This window comes from Saccopteryx leptura, chromosome 3 (assembly GCF_036850995.1).
Source record: "Saccopteryx leptura isolate mSacLep1 chromosome 3, mSacLep1_pri_phased_curated, whole genome shotgun sequence".
Classification (NCBI taxonomy): Eukaryota; Metazoa; Chordata; class Mammalia; order Chiroptera; family Emballonuridae; genus Saccopteryx; species Saccopteryx leptura.
Window position 1 is genome coordinate 25988731 of NC_089505.1, and position 12965 is coordinate 26001695.

Sequence of the window (12965 nt, forward strand, 5' to 3'; positions counted from 1 at the left end):
TATATTAATATCATCCTTATAGGAATTATATAATTATAGCGATTCATTTACATATATATCCAGGGAAAATAAGCCATGCAAATATGCAGAAGGAGGTCATGTACTCCGAGTCATCGTCATTTACTCTGTCCTCATCTAATTGCACCCAAATGTGAATCCAAACCAGAGTTGTTTTCACTTTGTTGGGAAGGTGACTTGGAAATGGAAATGATTCTGTATCAGCCAGGAATATTGACTTGACTTTTTTCCCCTGGAAAGTAAGAATCTGAAGGGCACAAAGGTGGCCACTCCACCTGCCTGTCTTTTGAGGACACAGGTCAAAGAGAATGCAGAGGAAAATATCATGTATTAGTTTTCCATTGCTGTATAACAAGTTACCCTAAAACTTAACAGCTAAAAACAACAAACTCTTACTTGTCTCAGAGTTTTGATGGGTCAGGATTCCAGCTTAGTGGAGCTCTGTATTAGTCTCTGCTAGGGCTGCTGTAACAAAATGCCACAGACCAGCTGGCCTGAACAACAACAGTTTATCTGCTCACTTCTGAAAGCTAGAAGTTCAAGATCGAAGAAGGGCTGTCAGGACTGGTTCCTGGTGAGACCTCTCTTTCCGGTTTGTTAATGGCCACCTTCTCATTGTGTTCTCACAAGGCCTTTCTTTTGTGCACATATTGGGAGGGAGAGACAGAGAGAGAGGAAAGGAGAGAAAGGAGAGAGAGAGAGAGAGAGAGAGAGAGAGAGATCATGTTTCTTCTTCTTATAGGGACACCAGCCCTGTGAAGCCCCACCCTTACAAACTTCTTTAACTTTCATTACCTCGTTATAGGCCCTGTTTCCAAATATAGTCACATTAGGGGTTAGGGCTTCATCATATGAGTTTTGAGGGGACACAGTTAAGTCCATAACAGGTACCTCTGTTTCAAGGTCTCTCATGAGGCTGCTGTCCAGGTGTTGGCCGGGGCTCCAGTCTCATCTGTCACCTGCAGGATTTGAAGCTCCTTCCTGTGGTTGTGGGCAGGACTCAGTTGCTCATGGGCTGTTGAACGGAAGGCCTCAGCTCTCTCTCTGGCTGTTGGCCGGTGGCCCCCTTCGCCTTCCTCACCACGTGAGCTTCTCCACAGGACAGTTCAATGGCAGCTGGCTCCCATCAGAGTGAGCAAATGAAAACGCAAGAGGGCACACAAGAGAAAAGCTGTGGTCTCTTCATAATCTAATCTCAGAAGTGATATCCCATCACCTTTGCTCTATTCTATTCGAAAAACAAGTCCCCAGGTCCAGCCTACACTCAAGGACAGAGGATTTCACGAGAGCACACAGTTACACGATCTAGCGCAATTCACCCTTTGGGTCAGTTCCCTTCTTTTCCCACATGCAAAACACTTTCGCCTACTTTTTCTTGGAGACAACCCAGAAGTTTCAGGTCATCAGTATTTTTAGTTTAGGTCGAGGAAACATGAATGATTCATAATAGGCTCTACAGATCCAGACATAGCCCCTCTTGACCTAGAGATCTCTTAACTAAAAAGATAAGTTTTCTAAATAAGAGTCTACATCTCTATAGATATTGGTTCTACCAAACCAATCTACAGTGTGTCCGTAAAGTTGTGGTGTACTTTTGACCAGTCACAGGAAAGCAACAAAAGATGATAGAAATGTGAAATCTGCACCAAATAAAAGGATAACCCTCCCAGTTTCTGTAGGATGATGTGGCAGCATGTGCGCATGCGCAGATGATGACATAACACCATGTATACAGCGGAGCAGCCCACGGCCATGCCAGTTGAGATGTGGACGGTACAGAGGAAAGTTCAGTGTGTTCTGTGGCTCGCTAAATTTGAATCCATGACCAAAGTGCAACATGAATATAAGCACGTTTATAACGAAGCGCCACCACATAGAAATAACATTACTCAGTGGGATAAGCAGTTGAAGGAAACCGGTAGTTTGGTGGAGAAACCCCGTTCTGGTAGGCCATCCGTCAGTGACGAGTCTGTAGAGGCTATATGGGATAGCTATCTAAGGAGCCCAAAAAAATCTGTGTGTGAGCCCACATCGAACTGCACTGAATAGATATTAAACTGGGAGAGTTTTCCTTTTATTTGGTGCAGATTTCACATTTCTATCGTCTTTTGATGCTTTCCTGTGACTGGTCAAAAGTGCACTATGACTTTGCAGACACACTGTATAACTCAACACAATCTCTTTTGTTTGTTTATTTGTTTTTTCTTTTAGCAGGGGAGGCAGAGAGACCGACTCCTATATGTACCCCAACTAGAAAGCTCCCTATGGGACAATACTCTGCCCATCCGGGGTGTTGCTCCATTGCTTGGCAACTGAGCTATTTTTAGCACCTGAAGCAGAGGCCATAGAGCCATCCTCAGTGCTTAGGGTCAACTTGCTCAAACCAATGGAGTTATGGCTGTAGGAGTAGAAGAGAGAGAGAAGGGGGGAGGGGTGCAGAAGCAGATGGTCATCTCTGCTGTGTGCCCTGACTGGGAATTGAACCTGGGACATTCACACACCAGGCCAATGCTCTAACATTGAGCTAACCAGCCAGGGCCAACTCAATACAATCTCAATCAAAACCCAACAAACTGATGTTTCTCTCTTTCTCTCTCAAATCAATAAATAATAAAAAAGAAAACCTGAGCAGATCAGTGTGTGTTTGAAAAACTCACTATAAAAAAGTATATAGAGGGCCTGACCTGTGGTGGCACAGTGAATAAAGCGTCGACCTGGAATGCTGAGGTCACTGGTTCAAAACCCTGCACTTGTCTAGTCAAGGCACATATGGGAGTTGATACTTCCTGCTCCTCCCCCCTTTCTCTCTCTCTCTCTCTCTCTTTCCTCTCTAAAGTGAATAATACAAAAAGTATATAGAAATGCAAAGAGTCAAGAATATCAAAGACAGCTTTAAAAAGAACAAAGTGGTAGGACTTACTCTACATGATATCGGGACTTCTTTATTATACAGCTAGTGGATATAAGAGCATGAGATATTGGCACAGGAATAGACAAACAGAAAGGCTCAATGAAACAGAATCACATAGATGGCCAGCTGAGTTAGGACAAAGGTGGCCTTCAGAGCAGTGGGGAAGGAATAGTCTAGAGAGCAACTTAAGGAGTAGGGCAACTGTCCATTTGGGCCCAGGTGACCCTCAGACTCATGGGAAATAATAAGTATTGTTTTAGGCCTCTCAATTTTGGGTGGTTTGTTACTCAGCAATAAAAACTGATACCAAAGTGGTACCAGGAAGAGGAGGATTGCCACAGCGTAATTCCTGGCACGTGACATTGACTTCAGCCATCAGCACTAGTGCTGCCTTGTTTTAATCAGCAGGATGTTGTGAAAGTGAAGATGTGCACCTGTTGGGTCTGGGCCTTAAGAAGATTTGCAGTTTCTATTTTTGCACTTCTGAGATCTAGCTGATAGCAAATAAATCAGGTAGGTTGGGCTAGTCAGTGGTCGGTAAACTCATTAGTCAACAGAGCCAAACATCAACAGTATAACGATTAAAATTTGAGAGCCAATTTTCTTAAACTTAAACTATATAGGTAGGCACATTCCTTATTGAGGTAGCGGCCACACATGGTATCTTGTGGAAGAGCCACACTCAGGGGCCAAAGAGCCACATGTGGCTCGCGAGCCGTGGTATGCTGACCAGGGGGCTAGGTGACCGAATGGTGAGAGATCACATGGGGAGAGAGGGGTCAAGCCAGCCCCCAGCTGTGTCAGCCACCCCATCCAGTGCCCCAGATGTGTGAACAAAGCCATCTCCAGTGTTCCTTTCTATCTGAACTCTAGGTAAATGCAACCACATCAATGAGCCCAGACTGTAACAGGAGCAGAAGAACTACCCAGGTGAGGCCACTAACCCACAGAATTGTGAAAAATAAGGATTCTTGTTTCAAGCTACTATGTGCCAGGATGTTTTGTTATCCAGCACAGACTGATAAAGCCAGGTGTTGTGTTAGTATGCATTCAGAACTCTCATATATAGTTGGTGTGATATAAGTACTTCAAAAAACTGGTTGGTGCTGCTTGATCAGGTGGTGGCGCAGTGGATAGAGCGTCGAACTGGGATGCGGAGAACCTAGGTTCCAGACGCTGAGGTCGCCAGCTTGAGTGCGGGCTCATCTGGCTTGAGCAAAGCTCACCAGCTTGGACCCAAGGTCACTGGCTCGAGCAAGGGGTTACTCGGTCTGCTGCAGCCCCGAGGTCAAGGCATATATGAGAAAGCAATCAATGAACAACTAAGGTGTCACAACGAAAAACTAATGATTGATGCTTCTCATCTCTCTCCGTTCCTGTCTGTCCCTATCTATCCCTGTCTCTGACTCTGTCTCTGTAAAAACAAAACAAAAAAACTGGTTGGTGCTGTTTCCTAAAGTTGAACACGTGCATATACTTGACCCAACAGGAAAACATAAACATGTGAACCAGATATATCCTAAACAGTATTTACAGCTGCAGCAGATAGCTCCAATCTGGAAAAAGCCCAAGCATTCACCTACAGTTGGATAACTATGTTGTCATATATTCATGTAATTGAATGCTATACATCAATGAACAGACTGCTGCTACACACAAAAATACGGAGGGCTCACACACATAAGACATTAAATGAAACAAACTGGAAACAAAATTATAGATTATGCTCTAGTTTAAACAAAGCGCTACACTGTAGTGTTGTAAGTTATGATAGTGATTACCTTTGGGGAGGAAAAGAAGGGTAATGACAGGGAGGGACATAAGAGGTGACTTTGAGATGCGGATCTAGTGTTGGGATCCCAGCTGAGTCACTCTTTCATTCACTGAGTTCTACACTTACGATTTGCTTATATTTTATATCTTCTCTTTCAATCAAGATGTTTTAGAAAAGTTGCAATTTATAATATCAAAAATTATGAACTACCTAGAAAAAAAAACAGACTTTATGGAGAAAATTATAAAATTTTATTGAAAAACAATTTAAAGACCAAAATAAATGGAGAGATGTGTTTTATTTATGAATTAGAGACTTAGAAGAATAGATAAATTCTCTTCAAATAGATATACAGAGTCAATGCAAATTCAATTAAAAATATCCCAAGAGATATTGTGGTGTGTGTGTGTGTGTGTGTGTGTGTGTGTGTACCGGAAAAGCTGATTCTAAAATATTTATGAAAATATATTGTAGAATTGTGCACCTGAAACCTCTATAATTTTGTTAACCAGTGTCACCCCAATAAATTCAACAAGAAACAATTAAAAAATAAAATATTTATGAAAGTTTAAAGGGCCAAAAATAGGTAAGACAGTCTGGAAGAACAAGGGAGGGAGACATGTTTCTAGATATGGAGACGCACTATGCAGCTGGAGCCATAGGGTGGCGTGGTGACAGAACGGAGACAGATCTCTAAACTAGGGGAACAAAAGGAAACATAGCAGGTAGACTCATGTCTATGTCAACACTAGATGATAATTCAAAGGGGAAGAGATAGATTTTTCCATTTATAGAAAACAAAGTATCTGTTTAAAAAAAGAGAAAAGAAATAGGACCCCTTGCGCGCGCACGCGCGCGCGCGCACACACACACACACACACACACACACACCATCTGAGGTTTTTATATATAAAACCAATTACATATGGTTTGCGAATCCCCAGAAGACAAAACAGGAACAATGGGTGATGTCAGAGAGACAGATTTTGGATCAATCTAAGTGGGAAAACAACCACTGCAGCTTCTTAGCTGTCTCAGGGGTTATGTCCATAACTGGAGATGTGTGTGTGTGTGTGTGTGTGTGTGTGTGTGTGTGTGTGTGTGTCTAAGCAAGTCTTTATTCTTTTATTTATTTATTAATTTTAATGCAGTGACATTGATAAATCAGGGTACATATGTTCAGAGAAAACATCTCCAGATTATTTTGACATTTGATTATGTTGCATACTCTTCACCCAAAGTCAAATTGTCTTCTGTCCGCGAGGAAGGAGAGAGAGAGGGGTTGGGGGACGGGAGGGGCATAACTGGAGATTTTAAAACACAAATTCACTGACCACTTGTCAGTGAAATTCTAGCTGGGATTCAAGCATCAGAAATGTCTGTTTCCGCCTGACCTGTGGTGGCGCAGTGTATAAAGCGTGGACCTGGAAATGCTGAGGTCGCCGGTTCGAAACCCTGGGCTTGCCTGGTCAAGGCACATATGGGAGTTGATGCTTCCAGCTCCTCTCCCCTGTCTCTCTCTCCTCTCTCTGTCTCTCTCTCTCTCTCTCCCTCTCTCTCTCCTCTCTAAAATGAATAAATAAAACAAAAAATTAAAAGGAAAAAAAAAAGCTTCCTTTAAAAAAAAAAAAAGAAAAGAAAAAGAAATGTCTGTTTCCAAACAACCATCTGTTGCTATAAATTCCAAGGAGAGAACAATGGGGTCTGGACTCAGCGAGAAAACTTGATTGGAGGGCGAGAAGATTTCAAGAATAAGACACATTCGCAATGCCTCTACTCTTATTATACAGCAATAAGCTAGAAGCACATTTTGAAAATTAATATTTTGAAAAGACATATACCATATTAGGAACAATTTTAGAGATATTACAAGGGCACTATGACAGCACCAATTTTTTTTTTTTACTTTTCCGAAGCTGGAAACGGGGAGGCAGACAGACTCCCACATGCGCCCAACCAGGATCCACCCGGCACGCCCACCAGGGGGGGATGCTCTGCCCATCCGGGGCGTTGCTCTGTCGCGACCAGAGCCACTCTAGCACCTGGGACAGAGGCCAAGGAGCCATCCCCAGCGCCCAGGCCATCTTTTTGCTCCAATAGAGCCTCGGCTGCGGCTGCGGGAGGGGAAGAGAGAGACAGAGAGGAAGGGGGGTGGTGGTGGAGAAGCAGATGGGTGCTTCTCCTGTGTGTCCTGGTCGGGAATCGAACCCGGGACTCCTGCACGCCAGGCCGACGCTCAACCACTGAGCCAACCGGCTAGGGCAACAGCACCAAATTTGAAACCCTCCTCTGACTGCCCCCAAACTGAAGTTTTACAAATAATTTACTCTAAGCCTCGGTTTCCTTATCTGTAAAGCAAGGCAGTGATGTGTCTTGGCAAAGTATAGTGTAATAATGTATAGTTCAGATTAAAAACCTCATGGCAATGTGGGAAATTAAATACCTACTTCTGAATCAACATTAAATCAAAACAAATCATCAGTTTCCTCAGATGCCCAGTTATTATGTGAAATTCTCCACCAGCCAACATAAAGGATTTTTATTTAGCAAGTTCTCAGAATTATTATCCTTCATGTTAAGGGATTACTAAGTTACATAATGAGCTGAACATTGCTGATGTACAGTACGTCACATATAGATACAAATATTATAACTATAGATATGGATAGATGAGATAAATTTCCACTGGGGATTATCTTTATTCTCTAAGATGTCAACTTTACTGACTAGTTATTCAGTCCTGGTAGACAAGGCACGCTGACAATTAACTAGTTCTTTAAATGGAATGACTTCTTTTCATATTCAAGCATTTTCTATTTCTCCAAATAGTAGTTCCATAAAATATTAACAGTTGTTTCCCAGGAAAACAGGATCCATGGTTCAATATGCTTGGGAAAGGTTTGACTGAACAAAATTAAACATGTTTCTTTTTCTAGGATATTTTGAAAACTTTAATATTTAATAGTTCCAAGAGGAGGAAATAGTATGCATCATTTCTCTTGTTCATTGTTATAGGAGTCTATCATAGTGTGTATTGGTTATCTCTGTGGTTGTAACAGAGTGCTGTGTAATAAGTAGTCCCAGAATTTAGTGGCTTCAAAACAAAATATTATTTCACAGTTTCTGTCAGGAGAGAAGGCATGGCTTAACTGGGTTCCTTGGTTCAGGCTTTCTCAAGATCCAAGTGTCAGCAGAAGTTGAAGTCATCCCAAAGCCAGAATGGGGAATGACCCACTTCCAAGCTCATGAGAGTGGTTGTTGACAAGATTCAGCTCCTGACAAACTGTTGGAACAAGCACCTCAGTTCCTTGCTAGCTGTTGGCTGGCCCCCTTCCTATGGGGGCTTCTCCCATAGCTTAGCTCACAAAAGGGCATCTGGCCAAGTGAGTGAGTGAAAGAGCAAGAGAGGGTAGGCAAGTTGGAAGCCAGAGTCTTTGTGTCGCATGGTCTCAGAAATGATATACCATCACTTTTGATTAGTCAGAACAGGGGTCGACAAACTTGGTCAGCAGGCCTTAACTGCCTGCCAGTCATATTTGTAAATAGTTTTTTTGGAACACAGCCAATCACAATAACTACAACAGCAGAGGTTGAGTGATGAGGAGAGACCACATGGCCCACAAAGCCAAACATATTTACTTACCTGGACCTTTACAGAAAAGTTTGGCACTCCTGCATTAGAAGCAAGTCCAGCCCACACCTGAGGGGAGGGGTTCACAGGGTCATGGACACCAGGAAGTGGGGGCATTGGGAACTATTTTAAAAGTGCCGACCACATAGCACCTGCCCACGAATAGGCATTTGATGCATATTTGCTGAGTAGATAAATAATTGTTAACATTCTACCAACTTTCCAGATTCAAGGGCTTCAAACAAATTACTAGCTAAGAAAAAAGCCAAATTCTTTCACTGATTATTAGGATTTGACAACTGTGTCACCACTGTGACAATTTGTCAACTTATATGATCTTATTAGTAATTTCCATCATTATGTTAATGAGTTCTCTGATAAAATAAGCTTAGAATTGAAGTATAAGGTAGATCTGACAGATTATTCTCTCATGACATTAGTGAATTGGAAGATAGGGAAGTATTTTAGGGCACTTATTAGAGATGAGAACTCAACCTGGGGCAAGAAGACAGATTGTGAATTATGCTTTAAATATTGGCAGTCACCGCCTGACCTGTGGTGGCGCAGTGGATAAAGCATTGACCTGGAAATGCTGAGGTCGCCGGTTCGAAACCCTGGGCTTGCCTGGTCAAGGCACATGTGGGAGTTGATGCTTCCAGCTCCTCCCCCTGTCTCTCTCTTCTCTCTCTCTCTCTCTCTCTCCCCTCTCTCTCTCCTCTCTAAAAAATGAATAAAAAAAAAAAATCTTTAAAAAATAAATAAATAAATAAATAAATAAATATTGGCAGTCACCAATATCTTCTAATTCCTTTAGAAATAGGGACCTGGCATTTCTTCCTTAAGAAACTTTTAGATTCTATGCATTGGAAAAAAATCTATTAGCGAGTCTTCCTGCTAAAGCATGAAGAAGGAATAAAATACTAGGGGTGTAGAAAAAAAAAATTGAAGCCCTTAAATTTGCCTCCCAAGAGGTAATCTGGTTCTAAAGATCACAGGAAAGAACCCGGGTAAAAGAAAAGTACACGTGATTAATGAAAAAGCAGAAATTAAAGACTATTTCAGTTAAATAAAATGTCCTATTCAGGCCACGTAAAAACATGGCTTGTTTTTTAACATAAACCAGTAGATAATTTTTATTAAATGCACACATATAAAAAAAGCAATAGCATGGGCCTTGTCCGATTGGCTCAGTGGTAGAGCATTGGCCTGGCGTGTGGAAGTCCTGGGTTTGATTCCCGGCCAGGGCACACAGGAGAAGCGCCTGTCTGCTTCTCCACCCTTCCCTGTCTCCTTTCTCTCTGTCTCTTTCTTCCCCTCCTGCAGCCAAGGCGTAATTAGAGCAAAGTTGGCCCAGGCTCTGAGGCTGGCTCCATGGCTTCCGCCTCAGGCGCTAGAATGGCTCGGATCACTACAGAGCAACATCCCAGATGGGCAGAGCATCGCCCCCTGGTGGACATGCCGGGTGGATCCCAGTCGGTGCATGCGGGAGTCTGTCTGACTGCCTCCCCGCTTCTAACTTCGGGGGGGGGGGGAGCAACAGAACATTTTGAGGAAATCTGTGTTATCAGCTAGCACAGGAGGTGCCAGGAAACGCCATACTTGTGAGCCGAAACTGAACATAATCAAATGCTGGATTTGTTAGTGTAAAGCTATAAAGTTAAAGCTGTAACAATCAGCACAATTTAAATTCATTCAGGAAAAATAACCAGTTATGTTGCTCTAAAACTTCCAAATTCCTAACCCCTACTTTCTCTCACTGAAATATTTAGAGCCTAATATTTGAGGTTCCCGAGGTACACAAATGTCAAGATGGGCCGGAAAACAGCTGCCTGGGTTGTGCTGAACTTTAATACAGATGATGTCAGGATATTCTGCTCTGATGCTTAGGCAAACTTTATTAACAAGCACAGCATATGTACTTTTAGAAATATAAATAGGAATATATTTCTAAGTACCACAGTTTATGATTTATCCTATTCGTAAACTCTTAGTATAGAAACTCAGAGCTATAGAATTATAACCACCAACTGTATCCGCGGTAGATTCTATTTCTCCGTCACCACCCTCCCAGCAGGGCACAGGGCTCCCCACCCAGGACCGTGGAGAATCTGAGGAGTTTCACATTCTCCCAAAAGACTGAGCGCCACTGGGGAGACACAGAACTATTCCTGCTTTGGGTCAGGTTTGGGCTGGGCTGTGACAAGCGAACTCTTCCGTAGTCCCGGGTACTAATTTGGGATGGGGTGAGGGGATCCCCTCCCCTCCCCACCCTACTGCCCACGTTTTGGACTCAGGAAAGAGGGTGAGAACTGGCAGGTGCAGGGAGTTGGATGGTGTAAGTCACTCTGGAGTCCTGTGAAAATCAGTGTTTTCCACGGTATCCCATAACTTGACTTGACTTCCATCCCAAATGAGTGCTCGGGAGAGGTCAGCATTTACTTGCCTCAGCCCAGCCTGTCCCTACTCTGATCATTGCTTTATTTCTCCCCAGCGCCACTTCAGTCTTGGATAGTACGTAGTTGCTCGGGTTCTCCACCGTCCGCCGAGACGCTGCCCTGTCTCAGTGCAGCTCAGGATCGTCCTGCGGCTACGCGGGGAAACTCAAACGGCCCGGGTGCTGTGCCCGTGGCGTCCCGAGAAAAAGATGAGGCCCAGAAAGAAGCTAAGGGCTTTACCTCCGGGAGGTGGCCGAGAGACCCGGCACAGGGCGGCTGCCTCCTCTTGGGACCGTGTAGTGACAATCAGAAGCAAGACCTCTGCAGCAGCCTGGGGTGGAGGGTGGAGAAGGTGGCCCCGGGCCGTCTCCATAGCGACCTGACAACAGGGCCCAGCGCCCCGCCCTGCCGGGCCAGGCGCCTAGGGTCCGGGGCTCGCCAGGACCAGGCTGCGGGCGGGGACCAGGCTGTGGGCGGGATCCGCATGACCACTGGGCTGTCCCAGCCCGAGAGCCCATACGCCGGGGTAAGACGCCACACTGCCGGGCTCTGAGCGAAGACATGGATACCAAAGCCAACGTCTGCTTGGTCTCAAAGAAAGCTAGCGATTTTAAGGCCAAGTGATGGGAAAGGTGGGGTTTATGTTCAATAAATCCTCAGAATATTTTAATACTTATTGTCAATTTAAGAATTATACAGGAGGTACCAAAAGCAATACCCAAAAGCACCCTTCCTGGTTGGTTTCTAATGCTTCTGGACAAAATATCTTTAAATGGTTATTGTGAAGTCTTTTTTTTCTTCTTCTCCTTCCTGTGTAGGTTAATAGTTATCATCATGGAAAGATAATTCCTAATATGAAAAGCAGGTTAGAAAACCATATGAATAGCATGATCTAATTTTTGTAAAGAAACAAGTTTAAGAAGTCTGGAAGTTGGTTTGCTCTGGGATTTCTTAAAAGTCACCTGTAAATGAAAATTTACCTACAAGGAATATGCAACATCTGAATGATAAATTTTATTCTAAGCCTTTAACTTGTTTGTGTAAAAGGATACAAATAGGATAAACTAAAATTCTGTTATCTGGACACACATGGGGTCCCTTGACACGGACAAATGAACAAACAAGGCCAATCGCTCCTGGGTCACTAACCCACAGGAAACAGCTTTGCTTTACTGTCTCAGAATCCATCCAAGAAAAACATGTCGCATGGCAGTTTCTTTACTGTCAGACCCTAGAGAGCCCCTTCCCCCTCCAATCCCTATCCTCTCAACCCACTGACATGGTTCCCAGGTTGTGCTGAATGCTCTAGTGATTTTCTCATTTTTTCTTTTTTTTTTGTATTTTTCTGAAGCTAGAAACCGGAAGAGACAGTCAGACAGACTCCCGCATGCGCCCGACTGGGATCCACCCGGCACGCCCACCAGGGGGCGATGCTCTGCCCACCAGGGGGCGATGCTCTGCCGCGACCAGAGCCACTCTAGCGCCTGGGGCAGAGGCCAAGGAGCCATCCCCAGCGCCCGGGCCATCTTTGCTCCAATGGAGCCTCTGCTGCGGGAGGGGAAGAGAGAGACAGAGAGGAAGGAGAGGGGGAGGGGTGGAGAAGCAAATGGGCGCTTCTCCTGTGTGCCCTGGCCAGGAATTGAACCCGGGACTTCTACATGCCAGGCCTACGCTCTACCACTGAGCCAACCGGCCAGGGCCTGATTTTCTCATTTTCAAAAGGGACATTAAAAAGACCAATTAGATAAATTGATCAAAATTCTTTTAATTCATAATCCCCAAAATTACTAGAACCAAGATTTTATTTTTATCGTCATTCAATGGGTCCCTACTCTCCCCTCCCCCACTTAGGTGCTGGTTTCTATGGCTTGGAAACCAGAAGACCGAGGCATGGAGGCCTCTTCTCTAGGGCAAAAGCCACTGAGCTCCAAATTGACAAACAGAACATGCTCTACCCATACAATAGAGTACCTTTCGGCTGTGAAGAGATGAGGTACTGATACATTCTCCAACACGAATGAGCTCTGAAAACACTCTACTAAGAGAAACCAGTCACAAAAGACTGTGTATTGTATGATTCCATTTGTAGACAACGTCCAAAATAGGCAAATTCATAGAGACAGAAGGTCGATTACTGGGTACCAAGTGCTGGGGGGTTTGGATGATGGGAGTGACAGCTAGAGGCTTTCTTTTTGG

The 12965-nt window shown here is 44.0% G+C and overlaps 1 protein-coding gene across 3 annotated transcripts in view; it reads right to left on the reverse strand.

Moving 5' to 3' along the window:
• ECT2L (epithelial cell transforming 2 like) overlaps positions 1–11080 on the reverse strand; it is an 82618-nt gene extending 71538 nt beyond the window's left edge. For all 3 annotated transcript variants that reach the window (XM_066371749.1, XM_066371748.1, XM_066371747.1), the window contains exons 1-3: positions 11010–11080; positions 910–1134; positions 415–654 (exon numbers count right to left, since the gene is read on the reverse strand). The gene's annotated coding sequence lies outside the window, so the exon portion shown is untranslated. The remainder of the gene's footprint in view (positions 1–414; positions 655–909; positions 1135–11009) is intronic.
• Between the last annotated feature and the right edge of the window lie 1885 nt (positions 11081–12965).